The sequence below is a fragment of the Crinia signifera genome, chromosome 8 (genome assembly GCF_055691185.1).
Source record: "Crinia signifera chromosome 8, ASM5569118v1, whole genome shotgun sequence".
NCBI lineage: Eukaryota > Metazoa > Chordata > Amphibia > Anura > Myobatrachidae > Crinia > Crinia signifera.
The window spans coordinates 134,025,011-134,042,786 of record NC_139224.1 but is presented as its reverse complement, the minus strand read 5'-3'; positions in this window follow the sequence as shown (position 1 = coordinate 134,042,786).

The window sequence follows — 17,776 nt, the reverse complement described above, 5'->3', positions numbered from 1 at the left end:
ATTGAATACCCCTCCATGTAGGTGGAAAACAGCATAGCCAATAAAATACTGTGGTTGGAAATTTACTAATGAAAATACGCATAAAATAGGCATATTCATATAAAAAACACGCCTATTTTATTAGTATTTTTGTCATTTACTATGCCAAAAATACCTCAATTCGTAATCATATTCATGGCATATGAATGTATACTCCAGGGGTGGCCAACCGGTCAGAGGTAAAGAGCCGAAAAATATCTGTAGTCAAGCTAAAGAGCCAACAACATGCACGCGCACCAACAAATGGGGCGTGGTCTATTTGGACCCCTTGGGTGGGTGTGATACACATATGCCTCCAATAGTGCAGTGCTATATATACATATGCCCCCAATAGTGCCAGATACACATATGCTCCCACAGTGCCAGGTATGCCCCCACGGTGCTGGGTATGCCTCCACGGTGCCACATTATACCACACACCGTAATGCCCATTATAGAAAATGCCATAATGCCTGTTACACATAATTCTGCACTTTATAATGCCCGTTAAACATTATTCTGCATGCCGTAATGCCGTTACACATTATATCAAATGCCGTAATACCAGTTACACAAGGCCCCTTTCTGCTGATCGCCTGTGTCCCAGGGTGTGTGCAGTGTGTTCTGTGGCTGTGTCCCTGAAGGGGGGTCTTAAAGGCCTACTGATGCCGCTGTGTGGCCTAGGTGGGTGCGAGGCAAGATCAGTGGGTTTAGGGGGTAATGGACAGGTGGGTTATCTAGGATGCATCTACCTTACAGCCCGTGTCAGTTGCCGGCTCCTACCGGTCACGCTCTGCAATCCCAGTCCTCGGTGCTGCTCCCCCGTCTGCCGGTTCAGGCTGTCAATCACCACCAGGTAGTAAGGCTGCGGCCGGGTCCTCTTCTCTGCTGCTTGCTGTCTGTCCCAGCGCAAGGGGTAGGAGCCTGACACTTCTTCCATCAGCTCCTGCACGGCCGGGTCCCGGGTGTCCGCTGCGGGTCACGCTCCTGCACTGCCGGGTCAGGTAGGTGCCCGGCTGCTCTGTGGATCCTGCTGCTCCCTGCACTGCCGGGTACTTGAGGTTCCGGGAGCGGCTCACACTGGGGAGGACCTCGCCACTTTCCTGCGCGAGGTCCTGTCTCTGCCACTACACGCGGCCTCTCTGCACCGCCTGACATCACATCTCCCCGCCGTCAATCAGTCGGGGTCAGGAGGGACGCTGCAGCGGATCTGACAGCGTGCTCCCTCTTCCTGTCCTGCAGCAGCGGGTAATGGTGGGATGGGGACAGGGACGGAGCTGAGTGGGAGCAGGAGCCGCACATTAACAGGGGGAGAGCCGCATGCGGCTCGAGAGCCGCGGGTTGGCCACCCCTGGTATACTCCATGGAAAGAATACTACTAGGAATCACCATTCATTTGAATGTGATTCCTAATTTACTATGTGGCCGTATGCAATATACGACCAGTAATTAGCGGGATACTAACTGTCGGTAAAATACACCTGGAAAAAACACTTCATGTTCCAGGCGTATTTGGCAGAAGCTTGCATGTATAATTCAGATGTGTGCCGGCTTCAGTGTAAAAAAAAATGAAAAAATAAATAATTAAAAAAAATCAGGGAACAATTGAAATAGGGTTTCCCTGAATTTTTGTTTTAAACCAGCACCAGGCCCAAGGGCCGGGGCCGATTCCCAAAATACTGGGACAAAACGAATAGGGGTTCCCCATATTTTGTGAACCAGCACCAGGCCCAACCAGCCAGTAGGGTAATGCCACAGCCGGAGGGAGACTTTTTATACAAGTCCCCCCAGCCAAAGCATTAACTCCCTGAATTTACCTGCACAGGCTGAGGCCTGGGGCTGTCCCCGGTGGCCCTGGGGTGCCATGCCAGAGCCTACTGAGCAAGTCTCGGGAAATACGGCGCCTGAGACAAAACTTCTACTGCACATACAGACATTTTGCTGATGCTTTATTAGCCACAAATGGAAGCTCTTACAAGGGATTCCAGGAAGGTAATACCCCTTTCACATAGCAAATGCCAGGTCGCACCAGGAATTTGGACACTGGACCGTTCTGGGAGCGACCAAGTATTTGGGGTGTTTAGCTCCTTACAGCTACCCGACTTATTGCTGGGTGTCTGACGTCATCTGTGGGCGGTTGGAGCGGCTGAATGTCAGGCGGGGGAGGAGGCAGCAATGAGTTGACACTTCTGCCTCATCAATAAAAGTTAACAGGACCCAGGTCGCTCGATCTAGGTTACCCATTCACACTGCTAAGTAACCCGGGTCCGACCCGGGAATAACACTTCTTATATCCCGGGTTGGATTGGCAGGTTGCAGGATCCTAGATATTTAAAATGGTCCTTTCACACCGCACGCCGACCCGGCAACAACCCGGGATCAACCTGGGTTCCTTGTGCGGTGTGAAAGGGGTATAAAAGTAACATATAATGGGTGCAGTGGTTGGTGTGTGCCACACTCATTGCACCTATTATAGAAACACACGCCAGCTTTCTATTACTTCCATAGGAGATGTCCTGGAGGGGAGGTCCTAGTGGGAGCACTGCCTCTCCATTACATGATGTCTTCACCTGGGCCAAAGTCACATCTTTCACTGCAAAGCAAATCATTTGAACCCCGGGACGGTCTACTTCATTGGGGAAGTGACCAGTAGTGTTCATTCTAGCACCCACCATCTTTGAAAACCCATGCAGTTCCTCTTCCCTGCCTGGGGTGTCGCTGTCTGCTGTGGTGTTTCTAGCACAGGTCTGGTTTGCATATCAGTGCTAATATACAGACCACACTGCGCTAGAAGAACTACAGCAGACAGCGACACCCCAGGCAGGGAAGAGGAACTGCATGGGTTTTCAAAGATAGCGGGTGCTAGAATTAACACTAACCAGGATATAGAAGGCTTGACGAATTTCTCAAAGGAGAACACCTCAAATTCACTTCCTTACTGCTGCTTGTCTTAGTCACAATCTAGGGGCAGGCCCGGTTTTCCCACAAAACAGGGTCTCGAGGGGCCCAGCTTCCGTCCTCTGGACGGGTCACAGTTCCCACAGAGGCGGAATTAGTGAGTTGTGGGCCCAGGTGCAAACATTTACTTTGGGCCCCCTCCCCCATACTCAAAATAGGAACATTGTGCACTGAAGGCGGGTGCCAAAAATATAGGGCATAGCTTTGTGGGAAAGTGGCGTGGACAGATAATAGTGTCACAGGAATGTCTGTTATTCACATTAACCCACATAGTAGTGCCACTTGTACACATTGCAGCAGGTATGCTGCTTTCAGACCGCAAAACCTGCTTCAGACCAGGTATTTAAAACGTTTTTTAAAACGGGTCAGAGGAAGTTTACCCCTTTCACACCGCATCTAAATACCTGGTCTAAAGCAGGTTTGCGGTGTGAAAGCGATCGTGAAAACGGATCACATTCAGTCCTGCTCCCACTGTGGCTGGTCCAGGCTCCGGGCTGTGACCTGACATCCCACCTACCCCACACTATGCATCCTAGGAAATGTTATGGTGTACAATGCAAGTTACATTACAGACGAACTCATGTAGTAGTAGCTCCACATTACTGCAGCGCTGTGTACTGAGCAACGTCCTGCAGCGCTGTGTACTGAGCAACGTCCTGCAGCGCTGTGTACTGAGCAACGTCCTGCAGCGCTGTGTACTGAGCAACGTCCTGCATCGGGGAGGGGAGGAGGAGCCTGGGAGCAGGGCTCCCCCGAAGAACTCACCGCAGGTCAGGAGCACTCCGTCTCTGTCCGGCGACGCTGGAGGTATGGACACGACGGGGGGGGGGGGGGTTGAGTGGCTGCCCCAGCTGGATCCTACCTGGGCATCGCAGGGGGTCCCTACAGTGTATGTTATATCAGTGGCCGGGGTCCCTGCAGTGTATGGGAACTAGTAGCTGCAGGGACCCCGCCACTGATATAACATACACTGTAGGGACCCCCTGCCCCCAGCGCGATTATTCCCCTCCCTGCGCTGCCCAGGGGGGAGGGGGGGTAGGAATCCCGTTTCAGATCCGTTTTGACACCAAAAAAAACGGATCTGAAACGGGTAGTACCCTGCTTTTTTACCGTTTCCAAAAACCGTTTTTTTTGGAAACGGTAAAATCACTTTGCTACTTTCAGACCGCACAGATTACCGTTTCAAAACGGTTAAAAGTCGGCAAAATACCGTTTTTTTAGTGCAGTCTAAAAGGGGTAGTAGAGGCCCTTATACTCCTTTCTTTTGAATTTCTTTTGAATTTATAACCCGGTTTATTGCCGGGTGGAGGTGCGATGTGAAAGCACCAAACTGAATAACCAGGGTACGACCAACCCAGCATTTCAACCTGGGTTATAAAAAGGGTTAAACCCAGGTCGGCCTGTGTATAACGGGCGACCTAAGTTTAGTGTGTAAGGATCGGATCAAAATACAGGGTCTGACAGGGGATAGCATCTGAAAGAGCCACAATACAATTTTATAAGTGGAAACCCTCTAGCGCTTAAACATGAATGATAGTACTTCCCTTTGTTGGCGTGGATACTTCTTTACAAACAGGTGTGTGGATTTAATCGTCCTTGTAGTTTAGCTCTCATAGATTATTATAGTCCATGTAAAGAAATGAAAAACCAAAGACATCAATAATCCACACTATATGATTTGTTCTACACCCGTGCGGATAGATGGAGACTGTGAAGTATTCTTTCTTCCACCCGACACAAGGGACAGACAGATGTAATCTGTAAGAATGGTATTGCGTACCCAGACTCACATAAAGATGTGGCTGGTTACACACATCAAGGTATCTTTTAATCTTTGGTGCGTACCCAACTCACAATTAAGAAGTATAGTATCCTCACATAAAGGTATCTTTTAACCAAACGAATAGAAATTTTTGTCAAGGGGATGCGTACCCCAACTCACTGGTGCAAATGCTGTGGTAATCGCATCAAGGTATCTTTCAGGCCACTCAGTTGATAAATCAGAAAAGTGCTTTAATAACTTCCACATCCAGAAGTGACAATATAGAATGAAATCAAACAGAGTAATCACTGTGACTGCCGTATACAATAGAACAATGGTGCAAACTTGGAGTCTACAACCTGGGAGGTCTTCCGGACGATCCAGCCAATGAGTAGGTCAGTCAAAGTTCCAAGGTCCAGCAGTCATCCAGGGATCACCTTCCTCTAAGTACACACAACGCGTTTCGATCCGCTCTGGGATCTTTTTCAAGTGTATAGAGGATAGATTTGGATGGGTTTATATACCCATAAACAGGAAGTAACAGGACTTCCTGTTTCCTGTAGTCCGCACAATTTTACAAAGATTTACAATGATAAAAAGAATATAATACATATATTCATATAACATCATTTAATAACATTAGCCCCAGGTCAGTTATCCCTATGGAAAGTATTGCATAAAACAGCAGCGTTAAAAAAGACGCTGAAAGCCGCGATACCGGAAGTGTGGTGCGTTCCACCGCACACACTTCCGCGTGTCAACGCGGCCGGAAGTCCAACTGCCGCGATCCCAGAGCCGGCAACGTCACGGCTCTGTGTTGTGTGGATGCGCGGCGCCCGCTGATGATGTGTGCGCTCCAACACATCAGGAACTGGGCTGTATATGCGGTCCATGGAAATCTGTATGCCGTGATTTTAGAGCCGGCCGCGTCATATAGATGCGCCGCGCCCGCTGATGATGTGTGCGTTCCAGCACATCAGGAACTGGGCTATGTATGCGGCCCAAGGAACCAACAATAGGAAGTGTGTGCGATTATTCAGGCGCAATACTTCCTGATAAAAGGTGCGACAGAGGGTTAAAAATGTATTTAGCATTCTAATTAAAAATATTGATAAAAAACTAAAGATAGAAAATCTAAAAATCCTTTGGGAGAATTGACCATGGGCTGTACATAAAATACATGAATAACATATACACAGCAAAAACATCTAATAATCAAATTTATATTTATAGTGCATTGGTGTACTTCATTACTTCTGAAAGAGCCCCTTAGACACAATGTGCCAGGATTACGCACACCACAATGCCCATTACACATTGTCATACACTGTAATGGCAATTACAAATTGTCACACACTGCAGTACACATTACACAGCACACTGTAGTGCCAAATACACATTATGCTGCATACAGTACTGCCCATTACATAGGGCGGTATTCAATGAGCCTGATTCGCCATGTTTTTATGGCGAATTTGTGCTGTTTGGCGAATTTCTGACTAAACCGGTGAATCACCCTATTCAATGAGCAGATGGCGAATACATTGGAAGGTTTTTTTCACCATGATTCACCGAGTAGCAATCGCTATCTTTTTATGGTGAAGTGGAATGTGAACTTTTAAAATAAAGTGTTTTGTTTTTTACATTTGGTGTCAAAAAATCAGGAATTTTCTTCTGAGGAGGGGCATGCTATTTTTATTCATGTGCTGTAAGCACATGAATATATATTTAATTTTAATTTTTTTTTTTTTTTTTTAACACAGCAGCCAGCAGGGGGCGCCAGAGCCGAGCCGCTCATTACATATTCATATATTCACTGCACACGATCGTTACGATCGTGTGTAGTGAATATACGCTCCCCTGCTGGGACCCCCGGGGGGCAGCCTGTGCTGCCTGGCACCCAGGGAGCCCACCTAACCCCCACAAACGTTCTGGGCTAGGCAGAGAGACTTCCATCTCTCTGCCTGGCACCGTCCTCAGGCTCCCTGCGGCAATCGCCGCAGGAGCTCATATTCGCCAGTCAGGGGCAGCGAGCCCCTGACACGTTGAATACCGGAGCCCGCCGGCTCCGGAACGTGGTGAATGTGCGGCGAATTTGCAGCGAATCCTAAAAAGGATTCGCTGCACCTCGCAGGTATTCTCATTGAATACCGCCCATTGTGCCCATTACACATTGACACACACCATAATGCCCATTAAACATTATGCCACACATGTAATGCCCATTACACATTATACCACACACCTAATGTCCATTACATATTATGCTCTCAGTAATTTCCCCAGTAGTGCCCCTTAAACATTGCCCACATTAGTGTACCATACAGAATTCCCATATTAGTGCTATATAAGAGGGGAGGAGAGAGCTCATCGCCCCGGCCCTGTGTGGTGTGCACTCAGCTCCTATGCCTGCTGAGCTGCTCATGCAATCACCAACAGACATTTGAAATACAGTATGGCGCAGGCTAGTGGGCCAAATGGAGCTCGCGGTCCGGCAGCTAATCACTAACTACAGCTGCCAGTCCTTGAGCTCTGATAGGCTGGTGGGCAGGAGCCATATTTTAAATGTCCGTCAGCCCAGGTTTGAGCCCCTCAGCAGCTGAGTGCACACCATGGCGGTGGGCGAATAGTGGCCATGTGCTGCTCCCCCTCCAGGATCCAGCACTCATGGCTGCAGCCTGATCAACCTATTGGTATATCAGGCCCTGGCCCCCTCCCTATAGTATAATTATTGGTACTTGTGGAGTATCACGGCTCCCACGATGAACATCGCAAGCTAAAAAATCGCATTGCATTGCATGCGATCAAATCGCATGCAATGCGATTGCATGCGATTTTGCACTGAAATGCATCCAAATGCATTGAAATGTGCAGCAAACATGTTAAATGCCCCCAAATGTCATTTTTCAGAGTGTACCACCCCCACTATCAACGCCAACCCGAAGCGTGGCGAGCGCAACGAGCCCGCGAGGGGCGGCGGTACGCGTCCTACGACCTTTTCATACCCCCACTATCCATGTCGGCGTGGAGTTGAGAATAGAATAGTGTGGCGAGCCACCGAGCCCGAAGTGTGGCGAGCGCAGCGAGCCCCGCGAGGGGAAGCGGATACCTTCACAGGTATCCGCGTCCCCTCGCGGGCTTCACAGGTATCCGCGTCCCCTCGCGGGCTTCACAGGTATCCGCGTCCGCTCGCCACGCTTCGGGCTCGGTGGCTCGCTGCGCTCGCCACACTATTCTATTCTCAACTCCACGCCGACGTGGATAGTGGGGGTATGAAAGGTCGTAGGACGCGTACCGCCGCCCCTCGCGGGCTCGCTGCGCTCGCCACGCTTCGGGTTGGCGTTCATAGTGGGGGTGGTACACTCTGAAAAATGACATTTGGGGGCATTTAACATGTTTCCTGCACATTTCAATGCATTTGGATGCATTTCAATGCAAAAATGCATGCGATCGCATCGCATGCAATTTGATTGCATGCGATTTTTGCTAAAAACCGGTAAAAATCGCATCCCATCTCATGCCACTACATATGGCATGCGATGGCATGCGATGGGAGCCGTGATACTCCACAAGTACCTAATTATTATATATCAGCCTCCTCCCAGTAATTGTATTAATATTTAACAGCCCCCTCACTGTAGTATTATTCATATTTAACAGCCCCCTCACTGTAGGTAATATTAACAGCCCCCTGGCCTCTAATTAAAATGTATGCAGTGCACCCCCCCATCCCGGAGGGCCTGGTACTTAAGACAGGGGGGGGGGGGGGCGTACCTAAGGTAATGTGAACATCAATTTAGATAGTCCCTCCTTCTCTGCACCTCTTCTTAAGTTCTGTCTGTTACCCCTGCAGCTCTCACTCCCTCCATGATGACCCCCCTCCCCATATCAGATTTACATGACACCCCCCTCCCCAGAACACATTTACATGACCCCCCCAGCAGACATGACACCGTCACACCCCCTCCCTCCCCAGCACATATAACATACCTGACACTGCTAGCTACTGCTAGTGGCTAGCTTCACAGCTGCTGTTGCTGCAGACTCTGCCCAGGTCCGTTGGCTCCTCCATCGTGTGTGTGCCTGCTGGATTGTTGCCACTATGAGGGAGGATCTGATATCATCATAGCAGATGGGGAAAAAGTGGGCGGTGCTCTGACTCTGTCCAGACTCCACAGGGAGGGAAGATGGCGTGCTGCTGCTACTGTATGTGACTCAGAGGAGCAGCGGCGGGGATGAGAAGGGGGAAGGCCGCCGCCTCGACTGACACAGGCCATGCTGCGGCGCTGCTGCTGCCGCCTGTGTTGTGTATGGCAGGCCCCTGCTGACAATTGCTGTCTGACTGTCTGTTGAAACCCAGCATTCTCTGCGGCGCTTGGCCGCCGGAATCTGCGCTGCCTGTGCTGTGTGCTCCGGTTCTTTCCCAGAGGAGCACTGAGGGAATGGGTGTGGTAGACGTCTCGCGTCATGAGGGGAGCCCGCCCGTACGTCCAGTCTGCGCTGACTCGCAATGTCTGGCTCTTGCGCCGCTCAGCTATAGCTCCAGCCTCCGTCAGCCCCGGCCCCCAGCACTGCAGAGAGAAGCAGCAAGAGCACGTGCGTCACTACCGCAGATGCGGAGGAATCGCCAAGAGACACTGCAGCACCACCCAGCATCAGTGAGGAGTCTGCCTCTGCACACCGTCCAGACACTGAGGAGCCTGACAGACTCCATGCCACGGCAGTACCACCCAGCATCAGTGAGGAGTCTGCCTAGGCACAGCGCCCAGACACTGAGGAGCCTGACAGACTCCATGCCACGGCAGTACCACCCAGCATCAGTGAGGAGTCTGCCTAGGCACACCGCCCAGACACTGAGGAGCCTGACAGACTCTATGCCACGGCAGTACCAGCCAGATTCCGCGCGGCCAATGCAGCACCACCCAGATACCGAGGCACCATCTAGCATCAGTGAGGAGCCACCGGTGTGTTGCATTTTTTAAATGTGTGTGTGTGTATATATATATATATATATATATATATATACCATACCAAGAAAAGATGTCACTCCGGGTCTTTTATGAGAAGTGCAAAAAAACTTTACTGTAGAATGCCTACGCCGTTTCGGGACTCGCCCGTCTTCAGGACATGCACGAAGACGGGCGAGTCCCGAAACGGCGTAGGCATTCTACAGTAAAGTTTTTTTGCACTTCTCATAAAAGACCCGGAGTGACATCTTTTCTTGGTATGGTGTATGTGGCAGCGAACAGTCGTTTCCCCGCTGATGGGCACCTGGGCATAAGTGTTTTGGAAATATATATATATATATATATATATATATATATATATATATATATAGAAATGAAGTATCAAGTGCAAGGCTAGGCTGGCCAAGTAGCAATAATGACAAATGCCAGAAGGGCCAGTCTGGTCACAGAGGGATGGGTGGGGTGGCATGCATGCAGGCAGCATCAAGCGCTCCATAGCCTCAGCAAGAATACAGCCTCTAAAGGCCAAAACTAATGCAATTCTCTTTATCTACACAGGCCACCAGAATATGTAGTTGCAGCTCTGCTTTGGTGTGCAAGAATGTGTCCTATTCCGTGATCAGCACCCTAATGTAAGTGTGCTATGAATTGTTTCAGGGACGGAGGCCCTGAACTGGTGTCTTGCCTAGGGCCCCAGGAGGTCTAAATCTGGCTTAGCCTATAAGCAGCCACCATGACTCTCTTTAGTACAGGGATGGGGAACCTTTGGCCCTCCAGCAGTTGTAGAACTACACATCCCAGCATGCCTTGTTTTGCTATGTGGCCATGCTGTAACTGTTGAAGGGCAGTCTGGGATGTGTAGTTCAACAACAGCAAGAGGGCCGATGGTTCCCCATCCCTGCTTTAGTACATAGGATCAGGGACTTATCACCGTGTGTTTTTTCCCAATCTCAGGTCCATTTTCCTCTGATAACAGTTAACTCTAATTGGAAACCACAATAATGTCCATCGGACATTGATTGCAAAATCCAGACATTTGTATCATCCTAAAAAATCCCAGGCCTAATAGGATAGCACACAAAGGAAGAAATAATACAAATAGTTATTGGCAGCTTCAAAATAAGAGAAATAGAATAATACAAAGTAGATTACATAAAAAACACATTACCTTTAAATTAACTGAAATGAGACACAAATGAAAGTAAATGATAAAAAAATACCCTTTGTCTAAGTAATTCTAGTTCACAGGAGGAACTAATAAGAAAGCAGAGTAATCACCAACACTAGAAGCACAGACATTGGGATGGTTATTATTTGTTTGCTTTAAACTAAAAGGCAGTAATTGCTATTACAGACGGCAGGTAGAACATAGTAAAGTTGGAGTAAACAGAGAAAAATAACATTGTTTTGAAAATAACATGAATGTTCTGGAGTTGTATAAACGAGAGCTTAAGCCAAAACTTTCCCACAAAGTAACACGCCTGGGTGCAGGGCATGGCAGCAGCTGATATGATGGCAGGGGTTACATACGGACGCTGGCGATCAGCATCACGAAGAAGGGTACAATAACCCTCCCCTAATCTTCCCTTATGGCAACCACTACCCCTCCCCCCTGCTGCCTGACCCTAACCCTACCCAATAGTGCCTAACCCCCACACCCCACCGCCTAAACCTAATCCCCCCTCACCCATTTGTAAGTGCCTGAACCCAATACCCACAGTCTAACCCTATCCTTCCCCTTTCTGGAACCATCTTGATCTTTGACATCCACACAGACATCACAAAATGTGTGTTAAGTAAGTAATTAAAACTTCTCCCTCCCCCTAACCCTTCATTCACACAGCCTAACCCTACCCCCCCCCCCCCCCCAGCAGCCTAAACCTAACCCTCACTACTAGGGATGCCAATCCCAGGATTGACCTCCCTATTAAAAAAAAACATTACCCATCCCCCAAATGTCAATATAAATGCCCCCTCAAATGTCACTATCAACCGAGCTTGACGTGATGTCAGGGGTCACACTGTGCAGCCTGGGGGCCACCATGCCTATCAGCAGCAGAGTACACTGTCCCGAACAGTGACAGTCAGCCGGGCAGCACCTGAGCCATATACTAAGATGTTCAGCGCTGCCCGGCAAGGGGGTACTAATCCCGGGATTCAAATCCTGCTGATTTTAGGCCAAAATCCCGGGATCCCACCGATCCCGGGATTGGCCTCCCTACTCACTTACCATAGCTTAACCCCAACCCTCCCCATCCCGCAGCCTAACCGTAACCTACCTCTGATATTTATGTTGAGAATGTCTGTTGTCAGAATTATATCAACGGTATTTTGACAGGTGTCAGGATTCCGGCATTAGTCTTCCATCCACCGGCATACTAAATGCCGGGTTACCAACTGCATCCCGAGGAATCAGGATAAGTAAGCCACTAATGTGATTTTCTGTCATTTCAAAGTCTACTGAGAAAAACAAGTTATAAGAGTATAGGTACTGTGCAGTTCATTAATGATATTGATTTGAAGATTTGATTATTAGCCCCAAAAGTACCAAATAGACTCAGCAGAGGAACCCTGTTAAAAAGTGTAGAGTAGTAGCAGCAGCTATTTTGTGTGATCAACCACTCGGCCTGTCACCGTGTACAAGATGCTAATGCGGTGCCATTAATGCCAAGTAGAATGAAATGCTGTGTTCTAGAGTACATTGGTTCTACCTACAAAATGGTCGCCTCCACTGTGAATAGCTGACTGGGACACTGTAAGCAGGTTCTCGTTTTCCGGTACAATTAGGTCTTTGCAGATTTAAATGTTCTGTTTTGTAAAATAAATGTATGGAACACACACCGGTAATGTTTCTTACTGCATTAGCTCAAAAGAAAATAGATTTGCATAAATAGGTGAGTAGGACGCCATAGAATTTATTGGTACAAGTATGTGCCATGTCACAGTGATTCATATATCATTCTAGAATTAAGATAGCGTGCACCTGCTGCTTCCCTTTACTAAAAAAAAACAACAACAACAAGAAACCTTTTTAACGATTCATTAATGCATTCTTTCATTAGCCATGTTTTTTTTAAAGGGATTATGCACAAATGGTGACATCTTGTGGCCATGTTTTGCATTGCAGTCATATTTGGCTCACCTGTCTGTCATACAGTACTTTTTTTTTATTTTTATTTTTTTTATGACCCCTCGTTCCTTGCAGCTATAATTAATAAGACATATATCAAACAATGAATATTTCAGTGAACTTCAATGTATGTTATGGATATGTCACACCATAAGAGATGTGATCATTAAATAAATGACATCAATGTTATCTTGTCACACTAGGCCATTAGCAATGTTTATATAGATTCTGATAATATTTATGGCTATTTTTAACTGTTAAAAGTCTCAAGTCCTTATGGACACAGGGGTTGTATAGCCACTCGGCCCATTGTGCTCTGTTAGGCTCTAACTGGATGAATCTATTTATATGAATAGAAAAAAACACCATTTTCACCATGTACAGCAAGGAAAGTACTGTATAATGTAGTGTTCCTTCTAGGAACCGGGGTGGGCAATTTGGCCCCTTATGATGCAAGGGGGCAGCATAAGGGTCCATATCATGGCCATAGTGTAATGATGTAGTGTGGAGTATATAGGTAGTGTTCCTGCTAGACTGTTTGCTAGGAAAAATCGTGCCCTGCCCTTTTAGCAGCTGGCCTCCGTACGTTCTCTCCGCCCCGTGTGGCGTCAATGCAAGCTTGGGGTAAGGATGCCCGCCCCCAACAGTGACAGCGGTGTTCAGGCCTCCCCTGACATTGGTGGGCCTGCTCACATTAATTTTGTTCCCTGCTCTGCTACATGGACTGCGGCGGCTGGGCAGGAGGGATCCGACCTGTGGGAGCCGCTGCCGGGGTAGCAACGGCTGCTCCTGGCCGCGGGCTGTTGCTGCCCTTTTGCTGTCCTGTGAACGGCCGCGGCCCCCACCCCATTGAGGCAGAAGCGGCCTCTCCTCCCCATCCCACCTGAGCTGACCTGGGACACATGGAGCACCCCCCCCCCCCCCAACTGAGAGCAGAAGTTGCCTTTTATGCCCTCTGCTCCAACCCCCTGGCATTGTGTAAGGTCAGGTGCACTTCTGGTGGCATTTAGTTTATAGGCAGGAGTACTAGGGTCATTATATGCAACAATGTGGCATAATATGTAATGGGCATAACAGTGTGCATCATATTGTGTAATGGGTATAACAGTGTGGTTCATATTGTGTAATGGGCATAACAGTGTGGATTATATTGTGTAATGGGCATAATTGTGTGCAGCATATTGTGTAATGGCCATAACTGTATGCAGCATATCGAGTAATGGGCATCGCGGTGTGCAGCATTTTGTGCAATGGGCAATACGATGTGCCGCATTTTGTGCAATGGGCATTACGATGTGCCGCATTTTGTGCAATGGGCATTACGATGTGCCGCATTTTGTGCAATGGGCATTACGATGTGCCGCATTTTGTGTAATGGGCATCACGGTGTGCTGCATTTTGTGTAATGGGCATCACGGTGTGCAGCATTTTGTGTAATGGGAAATATAGTGTGTGTGGCATAATGTGGAATGGGCATTACAGTGAGCGGCATAGTGTGGAATGGGCATTACTGGGAGTGGCATAATGTGAACTGGACATTGTGGTGTTATTGGTATTATGTGGCCACCCCCTTCCCTATAAAGCCACATTCCTAATTTTTGGTGCACCATCGGCGCACACTGCCTATATTTGCTTTAGGGATACTACATTTATTTCCAGCACAGGGCAACAAAATATCTAGTTACGACACTGAACGTGTGGTGGTCATATCTTACCACATGTACAGTATGTAGCCTGTAGCGTCCATTATATATAACTAGCCTGGTGTATAAGCTGCTGGTGGTGTGATTGCACTATGTTAACAGCATCACACTGTACAACCGTGGTCACAGAAATAGAGTTACAGTATGTGAAGGATTAGGTAATATCTGATGTAGTGGTAGATTGGCACCAGGCCAAAGTGATGGATAGGGGGGGGTGTCATGAGGCCACACCTCTTTCTGTGGACATGTGCCCTCTTCATGGGCAGCACCCTGCCCTAAATAATTCCTAGAGTGAACACTGTATGGGGATATATAGTGTAGTGATGTAGTGCGCAGAATAGTGGCTATATAGTGTAGTGATGAGTATATGCTCCGCTGTATCAGTCCAGGGGGTGCCTATTCCTTTATAAATGCTCAGGGTCCAGACTGATAGCCGACGTCCTTAATGAGAAGCAGCAGAACCCGTTCCTCTTTTCTCATAATACCCCTTTCACACTAATTATTGATCATGGTTACAAGCCCTGTCTCAGCAACTGATTCCCTGTTCACACTGCCGGCTGGACCCGCAATATTACCAGGTAGAACCTGTCACGGCCTGGACTGTCTGTGTTCCCGGCACTGACCTGGGTGCGCCAGTGGAGGGCGCAGGGAACTGGAAGCGAGGAGGCTTGAGGTAGCTGGAGCTCATGCACGGAGACAGGAGGGAGATGAACTGCTGGGGACACAGAGGATTGGCTGAGACATAAAGCAGAGGCGCGGGGTCTAAGCCGACAGTGGTATTCACCAGGGACCCCCGCAAGGGGATATGGACTTCGCTGCAACTGCCGACCAGGTCGCGGCCCTCTGCCCAGGTTCCCCTGTGGCTTTGGCAGAGTTGAGGCACAAGAGTCTTTAACGGGGTACTTAAACCATCGATGGTGGTCGATGGCACTGAATGCTATACAGCAACACAGAGGGTACTTGAGAGATGAGAGATGCGGCCTGGAAGCCGAGGATGACACGAGGGTAACACAGGGGGGCGCTGAAGACACTGGAGACACTGGGGCGGCTAGGGAGCCGATACTTGAGATCACTGGGGATCACTGGGGCGGCAAGGGAGCCGGTACTTGAGATCACTGGGGATCGCTGGAGCGGCTAGGGAGCCGGTACTTGAGATCACTGGGGATCGCTGGAGCGGCCTGAGAGCCGAGGGGAGACGGGCACGGAACCCGCGGATAACCGGACACTGAGAAAGTAACCTGGGCTGCACGAGAAGACAGGATCACACGGCAGATGGAAACACGTGGAGACTTCTGGCAGGAGTGGAATGACCAGGACGCTGGAGCTCGTGGGGAGTCTTGACAGGAGCTTAACGCTCCTGTCAAGTATGTAATGGGCAATACGATGTGCCGCATTTTGTGCAATGGGCATTACGATGTGCCGCATTTTGTGCAATGGGCATTACGATGTGCCGCATTTTGTGCAATGGGCATTACGATGTGCCGCATTTTGTGTAATGGGCATCACGGTGTGCTGCATTTTGTGTAATGGGCATCACGGTGTGCAGCATTTTGTGTAATGGGAAATATAGTGTGTGTGGCATAATGTGGAATGGGCATTACAGTGAGCGGCATAGTGTGGAATGGGCATTACTGGGAGTGGCATAATGTGGACTGGGCATTGTGGTGTTATTGGTATTATGTGGCCACCCCCTTCCCTATAAAGCCACATTCCTAATTTTTGGTGCACCATCGGCGCACACTGCCTATATTTGCTTTAGGGATACTACATTTATTTCCAGCACAGGGCAACAAAATATCTAGTTACGACACTGGGTACTCTTTACTTAGAAGGGCGCCCATCTCGGCCATCTCGGGCATTGAATGCACTAAAAAATCAGGTGCGATGCGACAGACGAGATGCCCGAGATTTCCCATAGGGAACATTGTTAAATGTCTCAATTGACCCGATTTTCCTGTTCAATGCCTCAATTGACCCAATTTTTCCATAGGAAACAATGTTAAATGGGCCACAGAGGCCAAATAGGCACCCTGAAGTGAATAATGGCCACCCGAATTGTTAACGCCACCCCACGATCAACGTCAACCCGAAGCGTGGCGAGCGCAGCGAGCCCGCGAGGGGCGGCGGTACGCGTCCTACGACCTTTTCATACCCCCACTATCCACGTCGGCGTGGAGTTGAGAATAGAAAGTGTGGCGAGCGCAGCGAGCCACCGAGCCCGAAGCGTGGCGAGCGCACGCGGATACCTTCACAGGTATCCGCGTCCCCTCGCGGGCTTCACAGCTGTCCGCGTACCCTCGCAGGGCTCGCTGCGCTCGCCACGCTTCGGGCTCGGTGGCTCGCTGCGCTCGCCACACTTTCTATTCTCAACTCCACGCCGACGTGGATAGTGGGGGTATGAAAAGGTCGTAGGACGCGTACCGCCGCCCCTCGCGGGCTCGCTGCGCTCGCCACGCATCGGGTTGACGTTGATCGTGGGGTGGCGTTAACAATTCGGGTGGCCATTATACACTTCAGGGTGCCTATTTGGCCTCTGTGGCCCATTTAACATTGTTTCCTATGGAAAAATCGGGTCAATTGAGGCATTGAACAGGAAAATTGGGTCAATTGAGACATTTAACATTGTTCCCTATGGGAAATCTCGGGCATCTCGTCGGTTGATCGCACCCGATTTTTTAGTGCATTCAATGCCCGAGATGCCCGAGATTTTTTACTAACGATGCCCACGATCAAAATCGTGGGCGCCCTTCTAAGTAAAGAGTACCCGACACTGAACGTGTGGTGGTCATATCTTACCACATGTACAGTATGTAGCCTGTAGCGTCCATTATATATAACTAGCCTGGTGTATAAGCTGCTGGTGGTGTGATTGCACTGTGTTAACAGCATCACACTGTACAACCGTGGTCACAGAAAAGGCCAAAGTGATGGATAGGGGGGATGTCATGAGGCCACACCTCTTTCTGTGGACATGTACCCTCTTCATGGGCAGCACCCTGCCCTAAATTATTCCTAGAGTGAACACTGTATGGGGATATATAGTGTAGTGATGTAGTGCGCAGAATAGTGGCTATATAGTGTAGTGATATAGTATATGCTCCGCTGTATCAGTTCAGGGGGTGCCTATTCCTTTATAAATGCTCAGGGTCCAGACTGATAGCCGACGTCCTTAATGAGAAGCAGCAGAACCCGTTCCTCTTTTCTCATAATACCCCTTTCACACTAATTATTGATCATG